Source organism: Anser anser (assembly GCF_964211835.1).
Source record: "Anser anser genome assembly, chromosome: 20".
Lineage (NCBI taxonomy): Eukaryota > Metazoa > Chordata > Aves > Anseriformes > Anatidae > Anser > Anser anser.
The window spans coordinates 10,282,027-10,301,694 of record NC_139741.1 but is presented as its reverse complement, the minus strand read 5'-3'; the positions used below and the strand labels follow the sequence as shown (position 1 = coordinate 10,301,694).

At 41.1% G+C, this 19,668-nt stretch overlaps 1 protein-coding gene across 5 annotated transcripts in view; it reads right to left on the bottom strand.

Annotated features, from left to right (window-relative positions):
- Window positions 1–19,668, bottom strand: part of AUTS2 (activator of transcription and developmental regulator AUTS2) — a 761,980-nt gene that overhangs the window by 259,366 nt on the left and 482,946 nt on the right. The gene's annotated exons all lie outside the window — the stretch shown is intronic.

The following is a 19,668-nucleotide window of genomic DNA, read 5'->3' as shown; positions in this document are numbered from 1 at the left end:
TACACATGGAGAAGTTGGTAAACTGCCTGTCCAACAGCACAGAAATTATGGTCCCATGCTTACAGCCATAAGATTATTAAAACTGTGGGTTTAATTCCTAGCTGTGACATACTCTTCTGTAGCAACTTTCAATAAAAAAAAAAAAAAGACCTTCCCTCTCTTTCTGTGTCCCTCATCTTTAAAACAGCTCGGTTTTCCTCTTCCCCTCAACTTTGCTTTTCCCTTCTATTTTTGTAATATTGTCTTCTCAATAAACTGACGCCTGCTTTCTTCTGAATGCCTATTAAACTTTGTTTTCTAACTCTAACAAATCCAAACACAAACATACTGAATCCATTTTTCTGAAGTATTTTAAGTGGATTTTTGTTTTGTTTCTTTTAGTTCTTGATCACTGGCCATGAACAAATTCCAAGGACTTCAGAAAGCTGGTTTTGTCCAAAAGAAAAGTGTCAACTTAACAAATCAGTAGCTTTGGGGTGTTTAAGGAGCTGTTAGGAGTAAAACAGTTCCTTTGCTATACTGCAAGGGCTACATGACTAACATATTTGTCCTAGCATGTGCTATGCATGCAGCTTGGCTTACATCATTGGATTTTACAAGGAGAAGTAACAAATTATCAGCCACCAACTAGTCACTTTAAATCCCCTATAGGTTTCACCACTGCTTGAAAATGGTGTTTCCACAGACAAACAGAAGAATTTTATTTTCAAAGGGAAGAGAAAAAAGTGTTTCTAAACCAGTGCTGCTCTCTATCTCTGCGGGATGCAAAAATAATCTGTGACTGTGACTTCAATGAATTTAGTTAACTACAGTTAAATTGCATCACAGAGCCTCTCTTTAACAGATCTGCAATAGTTAATGAACATGGTGGGGAGACCAGATATTTCTTCAAAACAACTCATCAAGTAAGCTGCCTCCACTTAACAGATGTAAAGGCAGGGCCCAAAGTAGAAGCTGGCAGAAACAGATGGTGCCTAAGGGCAGCTTTCTGTTTCAGTGCTCTTGGGGGTTAGGTTAGGCAAGATGGGAGGTGTAGAGAGGTGGGGGTTGTGTTTTTCGGCAGCAGGTAAAATCCATTTGTCACACCAGCTCCAACTGAGCTTTCAGCGCAAAAGTTAATATCTGAAGCCAATGAGGCATTCTGCACTCCGACTGCAGCACGGCAGAAAAGCTCTCGGAGCAGTGTGGAGCCCCTGCTTTTTTCAGCAGGGAAAGATGTCAAACTTCTCGTTCTGAAAGACTTGCATTTTCTCCTGCTTTTTCAAACAAATAAAAAATGGGTATGCAAAGGAAAGTGTTTTATCTTATTACACCTTCAGGGAAAGAACACAAAATGACGAAAGAGAGAGTGTTTTCTTTCTCTGTTCTCCACAGAATAACATCAGTAACCTCATAAAAACAGCCCCTGCTTTCTCCTTCTCTGAAATACAGATACATACATTGCAGCACCAGCAATAAATTTCCATTGCCTCCAACTTCTAACATTGCCAAGGTATGTGCCATAGAGAGCATTTTTATGAGCCAGTTTTTGACTGCCTGGATTTCGCCTTCATAAAGAAGAGATTTTAGTCCATTCTGTCTATTTATTTTGTGTAGAGGAATCAAGGTCAATAAACCATGGAGAAATTCACTCTACCTTATTCCATTTCACACTTTTGTCATCCACGCTTTATCGAGTATCTGAATGAATTTTTAATATCATGCCACAAAATGCTTTGGTCTTCTATCATATGCTGGGACTCTATAAATCTGATAACACTTGGGAGTTCTCAAATATACTCAGCACTGAAGAAACAGCTTTAAAGTTTAGTCATTCTGATGAAATGTAAGAGCTTATATCAGTGACAGGTTGACAGAAAAAGCTGTTTTCCTTTCCATTTCACAGACTTCCACGTATGAACGCCATGAAACATGTCAGGACTTTCTCTGAGTCTATGAAGACGGAGATGGCATCTGCTCCCAGTGGGGAGCCCTTCTAACCAGTAATACTGTAAAATTTCATGATTCTGAAATCTGATTGACAGTCACAGGAAGGGCAGGGAGGAGGTGTTTACTGTATTTTATAGGAGTGCATCAATTGCTTGTCTTGGCACATGATGTATATTTTTATGGCATACAATGCCACTTTCAGCATTTTTTTTAAAGTTAAATGTATTCATGCTGGCTGAACAGGTTTATAATTTCCCGTTACTGGAAAAAATATGCATCTTTCAAAACTAGGCATTAACCCTACATGCTCATCACTACAGTTTTAGATAACTGGGCAAAAGAGAAAGACCTTGAGTCTTAGGAGAACACGAACAGACTTATTCCATCAGCAGCCCAGCACACATGTACATCAGCTTCTTACAGCACCGTTGGCAAGTTGAGCCCACCTCCTAATGACAGCAGCTAGAGGAAGTAGATCCGTTGACTTTACAGTCTATTAAATATGATCTTGTAATGCTCTGCCAAATTGAGATCTGGTTGAGTATATTTTCGTATTTGTTCTTCTGACAAATAAGCATCAATGTTACCCCGCTGAATGTACCCAGACACACACACACACAATTCGTCTTCAGAAACTCATTTGAATTATACACAAATGCTTACCCCAGACTTCAGTTCAAACTCCCAAGCAGTTAATCCCACTGAAGAAGGCCTGCTGGAAGGCCTGCATTTGCCAGTCTAAGGAACGTGTGGTTCCTTATTCCATCGCATACTGTAACGCCGCAGTTTTCAACCTGCAATTTGTTGTATTCTGAAATTCCACAAATGTCCTCCAAAAGGTATCTAAATCATAAGCAAGAATAGCAAACCAACAGCTGGTAGCTTTAAAATTACTAGAAAACTCTCCACCTTCCAAAGAAAAATAGTAGGGATGCACAACTCAAAAAACCTGCAAACTGTTAAAAGCTTCCAAAGTTACTAAACTGTGACTCCTTCGTGTTACACAGGTGAATCAAACTCTTCGTGACAAAAGGGTGAGGCAACAACCCAAGCTGGTTTTGCTGTTCTGTAATTTCACCAACTGTAAAGAACTAAATACAAAATGAAAGGATGGCCTGGACTGTGTGCATTTATAGGGAGTGGACGTTAAATCTGAATTACTTAACAAATGAAATATAATGAAAGACTGCGGCAAGCACTGCACAGATACAGATTTAGAGGACTGATTTACCTGTGTAACCAGAGCTAGCATTTCTCAGTTTCAGTTTGAGGAAGACTGGAAGTACCCAGAAAAACAGAGATTTCCACAGTCTGATCTCCTTAATTTTTACTTCCCCTGAAATCACTGTGCATGAAAGAGTGAGGAGAAATTCAAATGCTCACACTAATCAGTCTGTTTTTTATTTTGTCATATCAAGGCAGGTGTTGGTGTATGGTCTAAAAAACACAGATTAGTTGGGAACTCAGCCATGGCCCATTAGACTACAGGAAAGACAAGTAAATAACTGGAGGTACTCTGAAGCTGGAACTATGGAGGTTACCATGAGTAGGACTTCTAGGGAAACCTTTAATATATTATTAGAAACACTGTCGTATGACTTCTAGAAATTTAAGTATTTCATCAGTGCATTTAATCTTGTCCTAGCAACCCTGTGACATAGGAGTGCGTTCAGTCACTCTAACTACTCTGCTTCTGATTCAGATAATATTATGGATAGCTGTAACAGATGGCATTCACAATACTGCTGCTTTACAAGACAAAGCTTTTCTAGCCAACTCCCACTCTTCTCCCTTCTACTTTTTTTATTTTTTTTTTATATATATACACTAAGGATATGTCAAGGTAAAAATAAATTAAGGTTCAGGCCCTTAACGTACCAGCAATCATCCACAGGGCATGACATTTGTGACACCAAATGGCACAGACAGACAAAGAGAAATAATCAAATACAGGAAGGATGAAACAAAAGTAAAGAAAACTAAATATGCAAAAAATGAGGGACACACCCAGAAACTCAAGTGATTTCATTATATGATAGTATTACCTTCTAAGAGCATTCTTCCTCCTCCTCAGTGGGGAGGAAAGAGATTGACAGTATTCACACATGTTTATAGACACAGTTCTGACTGTCCTAGGGGACTTCAGTGGGGAGGAGACTATTACGAGAACAAACTTCTACTTCTGACATGCTCCTACAGATCAATCGAAGAGCTATTGATTCTTGGCTCCCAGGAAATAGCTGTGTACATCTAATGTGTACACCAAGGACATACTCTACACTGCTGAAATCTTTCAATAGCATGGGCCTTATTCTTGTAATAATTATGACAATTTTATATTGACAAAATTGTGACAAATGTGAAGTTGTTCTATATTTACCATGCTACCTGTATTATTGCAATAAGATCATGTTTATTTTAGCAGTTAAACATGGTAATGTTAGCAAAAGATCAGCTTTAAAGGACTTCCAAGTTAATTGTGGCCTACAGCCTCCCACAAAGCAAAAAAAATCTATTCTACACCTTCAATTTTATAAAACTGTGTTAAGATACTTCAGGAGGACAAAGTGCAGCATTTTAGGGGTGGAATTTCAAAGCAGAACTCTATGGGGCTATTTTCCTATTAGTGTGATTAGCAATCATAAAGAGTTTATCCTAGGGTTGGTTTGCATTTTGAGAGAGATTCAGAGGAAAAGCAATTTATAAAACTCTCTCATACCTCCTTGTTTTAACCGCTTCAACCACAGCATAATCTCAGTGGCACACGCTTTTCCAAATGCAGAGCTGTATCAACTTAGAGCTTGTCGCTCTGGTCTGTCCTTGTTGTTCTTCATTAACACAATCTGAAGTGTATGCTTTTAGAGTTAGGTTTTTTTGCAAACTATTTGGATTGGTTTTTAAATGTAATTGACTGGTACTACCAGAAGAATTCCGTTTTATTTGGGGCCAGATAAAAAGTGTAGTATATAACATATTGTATGGCGCTGAACGCTATAGTCAGAACAGGAAAATAGTCTGAGTAGTTATTATCAGTTTGCTTTATAAGTATGTTATTTACAATACGCAACAGATGTTCTCCGAATGTTAATGGGAAAATACAGGCCTTTTATTTATTTCTTTTCTGACAGACTAAAAAGTGCAACTAATATAATAATAATCTTGGAAAATCCAAAGATTACTTCACAATTTGGAAAATGCTGTGTTGAGTCATTAGTCTTATTATCTGGTATTTTCATAACTCACTAGATAAACACTGTAAACTACAATTTCCTGGTAATGATCCCTTATATGTGCAAAAACAGGCCTCCAAGAAATCTCAATTAAGCCTAAGAAACAGTGTTTTTAAATTAACCCCAACCCCCCAAGTAATGCAATAAAGCATGTACGTGTGTGAGTGTGCACATGTGCACGCACTCCCCTCCCCTCGAATGGATAGGATTAGCATTGCTGAACTGTAAGTCATATCTCCTATGCTGCTAACTGCTAACAGAATGTTTTCTTTAGCTCAGTGCTTTTCAATCTGTGGTCTGTGAACCCAGGGGATTCACGTACTCTTTGTATGAGGGTCTGTAAAAACTGATTTGGTTTGTTTTAGTGTATTGGGTCCCTGATTCCATTGATAAAAGCTTAAGGGACTCTGTTGAAAAAAATATTCGAAAACTTCTGCCATACCACCAAGCCCCAGCTCTTCAGGAACAAGGGCTCAAAGTTCATTCCTGATGTTTGCTGTGGAGTTATAAATTGCCCTGATGTGCAGCACAAATGATTACTTAGGTAGATAAAATTGAGCACAGCCTTGTTACATTTCAGAACTGTTAGGTGATCGTACTGTGAGAGAATCATGGATAGGATCTGACCAGTAGCATGCAGGTTCTGTTGGTGGGTCTTGTTTTTTTTTTTTTCACTCTGTTTGGAAATAAAGCTATGGGCACTTCTAGCTTTTCCCTTTCAACAGTACTTTATCTGATTTTCCTGTATGAATAATATTACACAGCACTGAAAACTGATAGCTACCACAAAGGACAGAAAGCTTGATTATCCATGGTCTTGTGCCTTGTATAGTCACTCAGGCAGCCTACAAAATATCTGTGAAATAACATTAACCTGAAATTGTAATTTTTTGACCAATCCTTCAGGGAGAAAGTGGAAGCTAGTGCCTTTGTTATATACAGTAACAAAGGCACAAAGCATGCTGTTGAGAGGCATATGTTATTTATTTTTTTGCTTGGCTTTTGAAGAAAACAAAGCTTATGCAAAAGGCTGCCAGTCCACTCAGTCCTAATAATTTTCAACCTCCTTGTTCCCTTTCAACTAAATTTGACAGAGATCTAAAAAACATCCAGTTATGAGAAGTTTTACACAAGTCAGTAGCTCTATTGCAGGACAGACAGATACAGCTCAGGCCTTTGAAGAGGCAGCTGACCAAACAGTAAGACAGAGGAGATGTGTCTGCTCGGCCAAATGGAGAAGGAATACACAACGGAGCAAGAAGGACTTAATGTGTGCCTGGGCAGAGGGAAGAGAAGATGGCTGCATGATGTAGTAACAAATCTAAGGCAGTTGACTTCATTATTCTCCATGCTCGTAGAACAGCTTGTTTTAGTGATGTGAGGAAAATGAGGTGCAATATGGTTGCACAGGACCGATTAAGTGATGTTCATTTCAAAAAAAAAACTCACAAACTTCACCCAAAGAAATCCACTTTAGGACAACATTGCAGAAGAAGAAATGTCGATCCTCTCATAGTTTTCTTCCCATCTCAGCCCAGCAGTTGGGAAAATAACATACATCGCTATTGTACATGACAGGTAAAGAAAAAAATGTAACAGCACATCTGGGATCATTAATACTTTAGCAGACTTCCTATTTTTAAATTAGTATCATTCAGTGAGCAAAATGACAGCTACTCACAGCGCCTACGAGTCTGAAGAAACAAACAAACCAGCAGTTTACTAGTACAGCTGCAGACAGGCCTGACAAGCTTTTCAGAGCACTCCAGCTCGCGGAGCCCAGTTCCACCGCAGCACTAAAACACCAGGCGGGCGTTTTCTGAGGAGTCCCACAGGTGAACCGTGAGCTAATGAGCTGCCAGCCACTGCCTGCTGCCAAACGGGCCGGGCACGCTGCAGGAGCCACCGGCACCGGGCTGGCAGCACCCGGTGCACCCCAACGCCTGGCGCTGCCGAGGGGCCGCAGCCATCGGGCACCAGCGGGCCGCGGAGCTAGGCCTCGGCAAGGCCCGCACTCGTCGCCGGTCACTGGAAGTTAGGTGGGGTGGGGGGAACCTGCCTCCTCCACGCAGGGGAAGCTCAGCCAGGCTCACTGCCTTTCTTTTCAAGGGTGAACACCAGGAAAACATAATAACAGGAGACCAAGCCTAGGTGTCTGTAATAGCTGTGTTCAGGCAGCGACGGAAGGGAGCCAGCTCTGACCCTGGCATATTGTATCTTTTGGCTCCAGAAGGCAATTGCTCACAAAATCAATTGCTTCTGCAACACAAACGCGCACATACACAAACGAACTGTGGTACAGACTTCAGGAAATATCAGTCTCCTGAGGTAACCACAAGCTTAAAATTAGGCTTGAGGATGACAAAAAAGTCTGTCTGCCTGCGTCCTGACGCATCCCATCCATCTCGGGGAGTTACCAAGGCTTCATCTACTCTGCTTACTTACGTCAATGAAATCAAACAGACTCTTGAAGCGACCGCAGGAAGTTCTCCACATGTTAGCTGAGGCATCTGGAGCTTTTCCCATTATTTAATTCTCCCCTGGTTGCCAATTCAAAACACCAAAACAGAAAGCAGAGACATTTCTCAATCTTTCCTCATGAGGGATTTAGATGGGTAAATCCCATCACAGAATAGTGCCTCTGGACAAATATAAAGATAAAATTTTCCGTTCTCACAGAGCAGTGGAATTTTCCTAGGTGCTCCATCTTACTGCCAATCTGGTGGTACCTACAGCTATACAAAATGAACTATCAAACAGTCACCCCTGGTTTGCACTGTGTGCTGTAGATAAAAGCAATGCCCAAACTGGCTTCTACTGCTAACCGCTACCCATAGCACATTTGTAGATAAATAAATCAATGTACAGAAGAATGGAGTAAGTTTTAGAAGGTCTCTACTGGGAGTTAATCTGTGTGGTTCTTTTACATCATCCACTGTAGGACTCAAGAAAAAAAAAATAAAACAAAAAACCACCACCACCACAGAGATCAGATTTTCATCTCTGTAATTAAGAAATGGACATTGGTTCCTGGCTAGTAAATCCTCTATTCACTCATTCCTATCTCTTTTAAGGACATTCCATGTCTGGATCTCTTCAGCCCTGCACTGACTGTTGTTCCTTTGCCCAGACTCAAATCCCACACAGCCGCGCTACCCGGAAAAGCCTCAGTGATTGTTTGCCCCAGTGAACCCCCAGCTTTTTTTTCCACCCCCCAGCTCTCTCTTCTTTTTAAAGCCAATATTAGTTCTCACTCATGCACCTGTTAAATACAGTCAGAAAGCAGGATGCAGAACATCCAAGAAAAGCTGGGCAGGCTCTTTTACTGTGTAACCTTACCTTTAGAAATGTCTATTTAAAAAGGAGTTTGTTTGCAGGATGCTGTGCACAGAATGGCATGTGTTACTTCTCTATCCCTTTCCTCCTGACTCCACTTTCACTTGATAGCTTGTGCAAGAAGTTGGATAACAAAGTGCAAGCCACACTGTGGCCTGTGATCAGACTCTCACTAAATCTACTGGTTAGCTGAGCCTTAAAAAAAAAAAAAAGGCAAAACAAAACAAAACAAAAAAACCCTACAATGATTATATTCAGCAAAGAAAAAAAAAATCTACCAATACCTCAGCTGAAGCAAAGTAGACAGCACCATAAACACATTGTTGACCAAAGGAAAACCTTATAAAGTAAGAAGTAATTGTGGAACTCTCCATTTTGGTACTAAGACATCTGGACCACAATATTTCCTGTAGATGTCTATATATACCTCACCAGCTCGCAGACAAGTGATACTACCTTCTAAATTACTGAAAATGCCCAAGCTTGCACTTTCAGAAGACCCTCAAAATTCAGGGGGCTTTTGGCTGAGCCTGACCTGTCATGCCTTGAGCAGGAAGGAAAAGAATCATTAGGGCTCACACTCAAAGTAACTTCCAAAGAGACCCCCCACCGAGAAGGCCCAGTCCATCCAGACAGCAAAGACACTGCTGTGACTTCCCATCACCCATTTTGGGTCAAAATATGATATTAGGCCGAGTGTTCTGCTTCTGGGCTGCAGTCCTTCTCATCAGGTTCCTCTGGAGCGCGTGCTGGCGTTACGGGCCTGTGTGATGTATGTTTGCTGTCAGTGCTGAAATAACACTAAATGCGTCTGAGCGGGCCCCACCTGCCGAGCAATATGTTCTCAATCCCTCAGGCTGAGCTGTGTGCCGCTCGGCTAGGAAAAACTTCCTCCCACCCAGCACATGGCAGGGCAGTGATACACAACCACGTGCTCGCTGATGGGGGGACATGCCATAGAACAGACCCCCCTCCTTTCGCTTGCTGTGACAAGAAAACAACTCCCGCTTACATATTTAAAAGAAGAAAAAAAGAAGAAAAAAGATAAAAAAGGGGGGAAAGGAAAGAAGAGAAAGAACTGCAGCCTGCTGATCACATACATCATTACCACAATTGGCGGAGAAGTTGGCTTGTTGACGATTGATTCATGAGCTCCTGTCACAAGCCAAAAAGAGAGAGGGAAGACAGAAATATCCTTATTTATTTATTTGTAAGTGCAGCAGGAGGCTCTCCTAAACGTTGGTCTAGATCACAGTTCAGGCTAATACACGGGAGGTTGCTCTCTGCCCGCCACAAGAGCTCACACAGCGACACTCATTTCTTCCTGAATTGATTGACACCATCACTCTGTACCACCTGTAGTTTTCTCATCACAGACAGGAATTAGCAGGGCACGGAACCAGGACACATCCCTTTTTGAGGAGGGGAGGTGTGTATTTTTATGGTGCCTCTGGAAACACTAGCAGGTTGAATGCAGATGAGTTTCTTGCTCATTCATGCATTACTGCTGCCTGCGAACACGGCATGTGCCGTGATACCTCAGAGAAGCAAAGTAGTTCCCAACTCTCAACACACATAACAAATGGAAAAGGATGAGCTCTATCCCATCTGGTGAGCAAGCTCTCTGCAGGTCACATTAAATGGCATAATTAATAGTTTGAGACTAAATACATGCAACCCTCCTGTTTCACAGAAAATAATACTTCCGAAGAGCAGAAGAACTTGGGGGTTCTTTACTGCTGTGCTGCTACGAAGAAATAGTCTGAATGTTACATCTACTTTTTCCTCTCACACTAACTTCACTTGGAGCAAGAGTCTCATGCTTCAGAAGTGCACTTTGTGTACAAAAAGACAATTATGGAGCTTCATCCACACAGCCGCAGGCTTTTGCCATGCTCAACGTCCTACAGAATAGGTTCTTCTGAATTTTGACAGGCATTGCAAAGTTTATTCACTAATTGGTGGCTACACTACATTGTATTATAAAATTAATCCAAATTAATAAATCCAAACTAATAAAGTTCTTCACATGAAAAAATGGAGTAAGCTTCATAAAAGAATGGCCATGGACCATGGACAACCGAGTCCTGTCACTCTTACAGTTATTCTGACATGATATTAATCCTGACATGATTTACACAGTGTGACACAGGTAAATCCAGAAAGCAATGCTATCAGAAGGTTTAAATGGTTCTGGGTTTTGATATGGGAACATTTAAAAAATCTGTTTCTAGTTTTATTCATTTACTAACATGTCTATGCAGCGTGTCTACAAATTCTGTGATAGCAGCAGAGCAACAAACACATAGGTAAGGAGCTGCATCAGAGGGATGTGCTAACAGCCCAAAGACCGGTCTTCTTATGTCCAATGCAGATGGCATTTTATTGCCTTAGCAGCAAGAAGCTTTACACAGCCTGGGGCTTTTTTTTGTCCCCAGTACTGTACAAAAGTACAGTGTGTACTATATACGTTCTGAAGAGTACATACATAAATATGTCCTATTCGATACAGCTGTGAATACTCTCGTTATTCAGCTAAGTAGAGATTGTCAAAGACAGCTTGGTAAGAGCTGACATCCAGTGACGTTCACTGACACCTAGAAGCAAACTTGACATTTCTCAAAACATCAGCCATAATAATGGCAGAGGATCTGAGTGCCCACGATGGAGAACCAGAAGCCCCTCCGTGCTCGAGGGAGGAGATACCTGATGGATAGCGGCTGTAAAAGCTCCGCTTGAACAAGCCAGCTTCATGCTGAGCTAACGGACTGTCCTCTGATTGCAAGGTTTGGGCTTTTTAAATTATGTGAACCAAAGCAATTCTGATCATTTCTTCTTTGGAGCCCCTTGTTTAGTATGCTGTAAAATGAAATGAGCTTACTCCCCATCGGTTCCTGAACAGCCCTCACATGTTAAAGACTTACGGACACGGCTAATCTGTGACAAAACCAGGAAGTGTAATTAGTCGTGCCAAGCCATCTGTCAGGCCTGAGAGACTTGGATGATATTTGGGAAAAGCATCTAAACATGTGTGCACTTGTCCTAAGTCCCAGACCATCAAAACTTGGCCAACAGCTGGGTAAAACAGGATTTGACACTTGTGTTGAAAAGGCCAGAGAAAGAAAATGCTGCTAATACAGAAAGGCACCTAGTATTAGTGGCTATAAAATCCTGTTACAAACCATCAGCCTAGAATGGAAAGCAACTGACGGTAATTAAAACTGTCCTGACACTCCCACAGCAAAGGCACAAAATCCGCTGCAGCAGTCACAAGAAGCACAGAAATGCCGTGCGAGCAGTGGAGCTTGGAGAGAAGCTTGGCAGTCTGCGAGTTTTGGTCCGACATTAAGCCGCCTCCTGATACCATACGTGAACAGCAGCTCCCAGAGAGGCGTTCCCGGGGGAGACAGAGGACAAAGATGGAATCGAGTGGGAAGGTGTCCGTCACAAGGGAAAGGTCCAGTCTTGAGAGCTTTTAACATCTACTTTCCCCTGAGATGCATTGCCACGACTGGTGTTCTTAACGCCTTGGTATCAGCTGTCATTTTTTGCCACAATAACTCAAGTGGTTCCCTTATTGTGCTTCTCTTCAAGAAAACACATTTGGTACATTTCACAGCAGAACAGTGAACAGAAAAGGAACAGGGAAAAACATTAGTTTGAGAATATTTCTGCACCCTGCAGAAAGCATACAGATTTTGTGCCCACAAATTAACCACAACGTAACAAATACCATTAGGGTGGCTAAAACCCAGACAAATCTGGACAAGTCAGAGAGCACAAGGCACGCTCTGAAAGCAGTGCTTCTGCCTGAAAAAAGACCTCACGGGTCAAAGTGTGTGCTTATCACTGAGGCTTGTTAATGCGTGCAGTCAGTATATGCAAAAGTGCCAACGCCCACAGTTAAATAAACTGCATTCATTGTCAAAACTCTGCCTATAAGCATGGCTACAATGGTTTTGGTTAACTTTGCATTTGCCAAAATTTGCTGCTACTTCAAAGTAAACATTTTCACAGAAGCATCACAACACAATTGAGAAAGATGTTGACAAGCCCTGGAGAAAAAACAGAGTTCTGCTTTTCCTTCAATGGTTTTACTGGCCTGGAAGCCTGTCAGTAATAACAGTCACCTAATGCTGACTTTGTACATGGACAGACTTGGGACAGTCTCATCACCAGTTACCCTACTTCAGTACAGGAAGGGATGCTCTCCAGGTTGCAGCCAGCCAGGGTTTTTGTTGTTATAGTTGCTGTTTTTTTACCCACTCAAAGTATATTCTGCTTTGATTCAAACCCCTCTTTTATTAGGGGCAGTTACGGGATGCTCCGCTCTCGTCTGGCAGAGCACGGACCAACATCTGCATCCCACCGCATACCGCACTGGTTCTTCTTACACACAAGCCATGCTTGAACAAAACCCCATAAACTCACTCACAGCACATCTCTGGCCTAAAATCAGGTATTTGAATGCAATTTCATTTTCATATAGAAGACTTTGTACCAAAGAACAGCATAACATGGAACAAATACAAATTCTGAAACCCTGTAAACTGTCTAGGAACACAGCTGCCATCCTCCAGGCAGAGCTATCAGTCCCGGTATCATGAAATGGTACCACAAATACTTGCAGATAGACATGAAACAAGATTCAAGTCCAGACGCATGAAAGAAGCCAGATCACCTATTAGATGCTTTTGTTGTTGATGTTAAATGCTTAGACCCATCGCTGTATTTCAGAACAGGAATTGCTGATAGTGTCATCATGCTAGACACAGTTAAAGATAGAGCTTTGTAAGCTACACAGTTCAAGAACATAGAATGTATTGAGTTGTTCAATTTCTCATCTGCTTTTGCAGCTCCCTCAAAATTTGGCTATTTGGACACCCTTAACAAAACATCAGAAGATCTGATTATTCACAGTTACAATCTACCTATATTTGAGGAAAATGAGAGAGCTTTGCAACTTTCAGAGATGGAAGTGTCTGCTATGACCTCACCGAGCATGACAGTCACCAAAAGGCCTTTCAGCTGATTTAACCAGATTTCTTGAAGTTACTACTTATAAAAGGAACATGAGCAGGGATATAAAATGAGCATCCCCATGGTACCATCATATATGCCAAAGCACTACAGATTATTAAGACATAGACTTGCCCCCTTCATTCTACAACAGGCCTTGTAATGCCTCAAATTAATTGGAGGAGAGCTCAGCAGCTCCAAAGAGATTATTAAGATCAATTATTAATTCCTCTTCCATTCTTTTATCTGTATTAAACCTCATCATTAGAACCCCACTAACAAAATAACTACAATATAAAAAAAAAAAGTAATCCAAGACTAGTCCTCCAATTAATGGAAAATAGAAGAAATATATATTACATTCAATATGTATGACTGTGCTTTCTCTTTGAAGTAGATGTTGTGATGTGATTTTTCTTTTAGAGACAATACAACATGCAGGATTTAAGGGGAGCACTTTACATTTCATGAAGTTTAGGGGCAGACACAAACCGCATGCTCCCAGCCTGCTCCCGAGCCTCTCTGTACATTGGACTGTGCTTTGGCAACTGGGAAACATTAAGGGTGAAATAGAAGCACTGACAACAAAACGAGTTTGGGTTTTGTTTTTTTATATCTGAAAAAGGCAGAGAGTTTGTGGACATATGTGGTGGCTGAGAAGGTGTTTGTTTAAAAACTGTGTTTGCTGGAGCTCTCTGGAGGATCAGAGAGTGGGAATGAGAGATCTTCACATCTTAACCAAAGAACTTGAATGTGAAAGACATTAAGCAGGAGTGGTACAGAGCTGGTAATAACAAACGGAAACAAAGCACAGAAAGGTTAAAAATGGTACAACGAAAATCTTCCCCTTTCAACTGCTTGAGCTTTAGACTTTTAATCCCAAGAGCTCTTCAGTTTTCTACTATGTCTCCAAGGAAAAACAGAGAAGTCTGGATCTGATATTTGTAACAGAAAACAGGGAAGGTAAAAAAAAGAAAGAAAAAAAAAAGCTAAGAACTAAACAAACAACCTTTCAAAGCATTTTGTACAACCTAACGAAGCAAATGGGACAGAAGCAGGCTGCTTTTTTTTTCCTCCCTTCCAGGTCACCTTTATCCATGACACACAGCAACAAAAGCAGAAAAATGAAAGTTAAGGCCAACAGCCTGTCCTTAACTTGTCCTGCTGTGCTTTGGTACTGCAGGGCTCTCAGATTAATGTGGATGTCACACAGCATATGCTGCAAAAGTGAGGCACCACAGGACGTGTTAAGAATGGAGGGTTAAGGCTTTGGGCACTCTTATCAAAGTAAAGCTCACAGCCCTGAAATGGTACATCTCCATGGATTTAGGCTTTTGTTACTTGGATCTCTTCCCTCAGATTTGCAGGCAGGAGCATTGTGGTCATTGAACTTGTGCAAGTGGCTTTCCTGAGCACTGAATTATGCAAGTTTGCCTCAGCTTGCCTCTATTTTTACTTGCTGCCTTTATTTTTGGAACAATCTATGCGTTCCAGGTATCATGAACACGTTGAGATCCCCCAAATCTCCAGTATTCTTAGCTGGGTGCACAATGCCACACAAAGCTTTTGCATAAGCTCATTTCTTATCTTGCAGAGCAGACAAAAGACTTTTCAAACAAGCAGAACATAAAGAGTAATCCGTCATGCAAATTCTAAAGGAAATTACCGGGGAAAAATGAAAGTCCAGTGTGAAAATGAGCAGAATTCCATGTACAACCCTTGTTCTCCAAGATTACTGGCAGTTATCGGAAGCTAAGAGCTAACAAAGTTCAAGTCTTCCTAAATTTCGTATTAAGGACAAACGCTGCACATTTAAAATGAAAACTGCTTCTTCACCTCTGGGTCAAAATCCATTTCAACAGCATCTCAACAGCTTAAGTCTGTTATAACTATGGTATCAATAACTGGAGCACATAAACAAATAACTCTCCAAATCACAAGCTGTGTTCAAAATTGTGCACAAAAGGCAGATTTGAACAGTTAAAATGATCCTCCGAGATTAAATGAAAAGAGAATGAAATCAAACATCACAGGCCAATTTCAGACACGGAGCTTCCATCTAAGCCAGCAAACCTAGCCTGCACCGAGGCCTGCTCGGCAGACCTGCCCATGGGGAAAGCTAAGCTGTGCATTTCTTACAACCAACCTGCAGCAGGAGATGGTCAGAATCTAAATTTCACCTTCGGTAGCCAGGTAGAGCATTGCAACTGGTGTGTGCTTCCTGAGGCAGGAGACGGGTGAAATGCCTGACTTCTGAAAAACCCAGCAGTGAGCGCTGCTCTGTGAGCTGGGAGCAGAAGCGGGGAGAGAGCCAGGGCTGAACTTTTGTTTCCTTCCCATATGCTCCCAAGACATAATGAGCTGCACTCTATAAACGTGGCCACCAAAGCAGAAGCTATCTCACAAAATACATATAACAAAAAAATAGTAATGGCTCTTTGCAGTTTATAAGACCTTACCAAAATGTATTTTTTTGCATTCAAGATGCCCCGGCAAACTTTGAGCTCCCTAGGAAAGGAAAAGGATGCTCCCCTAAGTCTTAATTACATGACCAGCACTCCTCATTTCCAGCTGTAAGTCTCCAAGCAGGTTGGGAGTTCTTTCTGGGAGCCTGTCCGCTCCTTGCAGCCTCCACAAGGGGAAGGTAAAGCCCTGCTGGAGGGGCTGGAGTGCCGGGTTCTGAATTTGCGAACAGGCAATTCCTAAATAAGAGAGAGAAAAAGGAGAAAAACAAACTGAACCCCAGCCCCCACAATCCTTGTTAGCTAGTCCTCACATTGGAGAGGCTTTATATTCACACATTTTAAGAAACCTAAGGGGAACGATAAACCCAATTCAATTTAATTGGGTGCTCTCCTGACAGAATAGTTATTAATAAGATTGCATTGTACAAACCTCCGTGAAATCCCAAATGCAGTCAGATGCACTAGCAAAAACGTTTAACACCCAGCAAGCAACATGCTACTGGATTGTTGTTGCTCCTCTCCTTTGCTCTTCCCCCTCCAATTCTCTCTCCTTTTATCCAATTCTCAAAAAAAAAAAAAAAGGCAAAAAAAAAGCTCATCTCGAACAGCTCCTATAAATTATTCACATGATATTACAGTGTATGTCAGCAGTCTCACAGTGTTTAAAAAACTTAACTACAAGCCAATTAAAATGTAAACTGAGAAAGACGGATGGGGTTGGGTCGCTCTGGTGTGAACTTGAGCAGCTCATAACAATACACACAACTTCTAGACCTGCTAATTTGACAGCTACTTTCATCAGCAGAGGCTTTTTCTTTCTTTACCACACCTCCCCCCCCTTTTTTTTTTCCCTTAACATAGTGTTTCTCAGAGGACAAGCCAGTCTATATCCAGCAGATTAATCCCCCAGGTCTCACAATGCAGTACAGGCATTCAGTGTTTGAGTTACTAACAGGCTCAGATTAGGTTTGTGCAGTGGGAAAGGGGGCCAGGGGGGCCTTCCCCTTCTGGAGACACCCATTATTAATTTTTTACAACTAAACAACAGCAATGTGACAAATTGTATTTCTTAAATGAAGTCACTGCTTTCTCACAAAAATAAGAACACAATATATTCAGTTGCTACAGAAAAATAAAACCCTTCCAATAAAGACATTTAGGATTACCCAGTGCATCAGTGTAGCAAGACTGGACATCTGCCTAAATTGCTCACTGCTGGACTACTGAATAAGCCAGGCACAGATTAGCGTTTACACAGATAATGACACCAATTTTAATCTTCATGGGTTAATTACGAAAGCACCATTAACTCAGGTTCTGAACTCACAGTCAGAAACATCAAGGGAAAACCTCAAAAAATGAAAGTGATACAGACAAAGTCAATATTTAACCAGGAAAAGTCAAGCCATACCTAGCTAAAATCTTAAGGAAATGGAAACATCTTGACTTCCTTCTTACCCATGCTACTTGGACTATCATAAATATGTCATGTCCTTTATCTGTACAATGGGGATGACGGTGGCATACCTTATCGGTAAAAATGGTTAGATCGAATGCAGTAAGAAAGAAGTAATCATTACTGCTACCTGCTTATTCTCTCTCCCCTTTGTGAGAAAGGTGAAACCTGGGAAAGGTTCTCCTGTGACCAGCAGGACTCCACTAACCTAGCCAGTCACTGCACTGACAACGCACGCTCCGCCATCCCAACTTGATCTGGCATTCTCGTGTCATCCTAAATGACAGCGTAATTACAGTCAGATTCCTGTGGAATGAAGGACATACTGCCCGCAGTCAAACTGGGATTGTGCACAGCAGAGAGAGCAGCATCGACTTAGGATCCTCCCCTACCACATGTGGAAGGGTTACAAAATGTAACCCTAACTGAAAGGCATCAGTCCCCAAGAAAGCCGGCCACAGGAAAACAGCCATTAGAGTGATATTACCCTACTTCCTAATGGGGTGGTGAAGGAAAAGAAAAATCAGCTTTTCAGAATAGCTAGCGTTCTGTTGCAACCACAGATACTCTTATTTCCTGTTTGGGGATTTCCAATTTTAGTATATGAAATAATTCCATTTGAAAAAAAAATGCCATTCTGATATCTCATTCTTAACCTGAGAGTTTTAACCAATCTATTTTCTGCAAAAGGAAACAACTGAGGCACTCGGGACAGTTCTGCTCACAGCTACAGAGAGCGGACAACGAGCACTGCCCATACTGGAGCCACACCATCTCTCTCCTCTTTTTGAGGCAAAGCAGCAGATGTGCTTCAGGAAGGAACAGATCACTCTGCTCAGAAGCTGTCTTTATGCTTGGGAGTGCTAACCAAAGATGGCAGAGTAGTTTTGTTCCAAATGTTCTATATAAAATGGGAAATGAGAACCAAAGCAAGAGCCATTTTTTGGTTCATATATTACAAGAAGAAAACCAATATAAGCAAAACAGAGTAACTTTTATATATAAAACTCTTGAAAATACATTGCCTTAATATGTTTTTATCCCCCAATTTTCACATCTTAAAAGTTGTATTATGATAACTTTGTATAAATTAAATCACTTTGAAGGTATTGTGAAAGTACTTTTGAAAGGGAAATAAAACTAAACATGGGTAACAACCTTTGTATAGTCCCAAATCCTCATTCGTAGAATGTGTATGTGAGACAGAAATAAAATCACCTTACAGGAATCATTTTTACTGATTCAAGTCATGCCATGATTATAAATTCTTTGTTGGCTAGACAGCTGGAGGTATTTTCATTTCAGGCCCAGGAAGCAGGGCTTTATTTCTAACAGCATTCACTTAGTAGCTTTTCTTTCTGAAAGGCATTGAGAAAATGAAGGGAATTAAGATGTGGCATCCAAAATGACAGTTCCCTGAAAACACAGTTTTCTGTATACATGAATCTGAGTTTTTCTATTGATCTTCCTTGCTTTCCCTCATTCACCTCCATTCTGGTGGACAGTGGTGTTGGTTGTATCTGTCATCTCCAGTTCTCCTTGATGCCACATGAAAGAATCTAAAATTCAACACCCTAATTCCCAACGATTAAAGTTTGCAGAGCACTAAAACCTACACACCTGAAATGCTCTCATGAAATTGGCAATGTTCTGTCAAGGGTTTCCAGTGCTCAGAAATACTGCAGGCTGAAGCTACGCATTATTGCCACAGTCACTCGCTTGGATGAGGGCTTTGCCTTCCCTTTTTTAAGAGCTTGACACCTGTTTTTACCAGTCTTCTGATAAAGAGGTGCTCTTCCTTCAGTTTCCTATACAGAAAAATTGTAGCTCGCCTCAATCATTACTTGCTTGGTTTACTTTTGAAATTGTAACTTTAAGCCTTGATTTATGAAAGAAGCTAAAACACGTATTCGACATATTTAAGAACTACAAACTCAGAAAGGATTTAGTGTGCATCTGCGTGGCTTGTGGAATTGGAGCTTCTAAGAAGTAACTTGATCACAGAAGATTCATGTTTCTCAAAACCAGGAACTTAATAAAAGTTAAGTTTTCTTCATTCATTCTCTTGTAAGCTAATTTACCTGTGGATATTGTATCGGTCTCATCATTCCACCCTACTTAGACATCCAGTCCCTATGAACTGATATTTATCCTGCATCTATCCAGAGAAAAACACTCACGGTTCTGACCTAGGATTCTTGCCTGATGAATAACTCAGGAGCAAGTTTCCTCC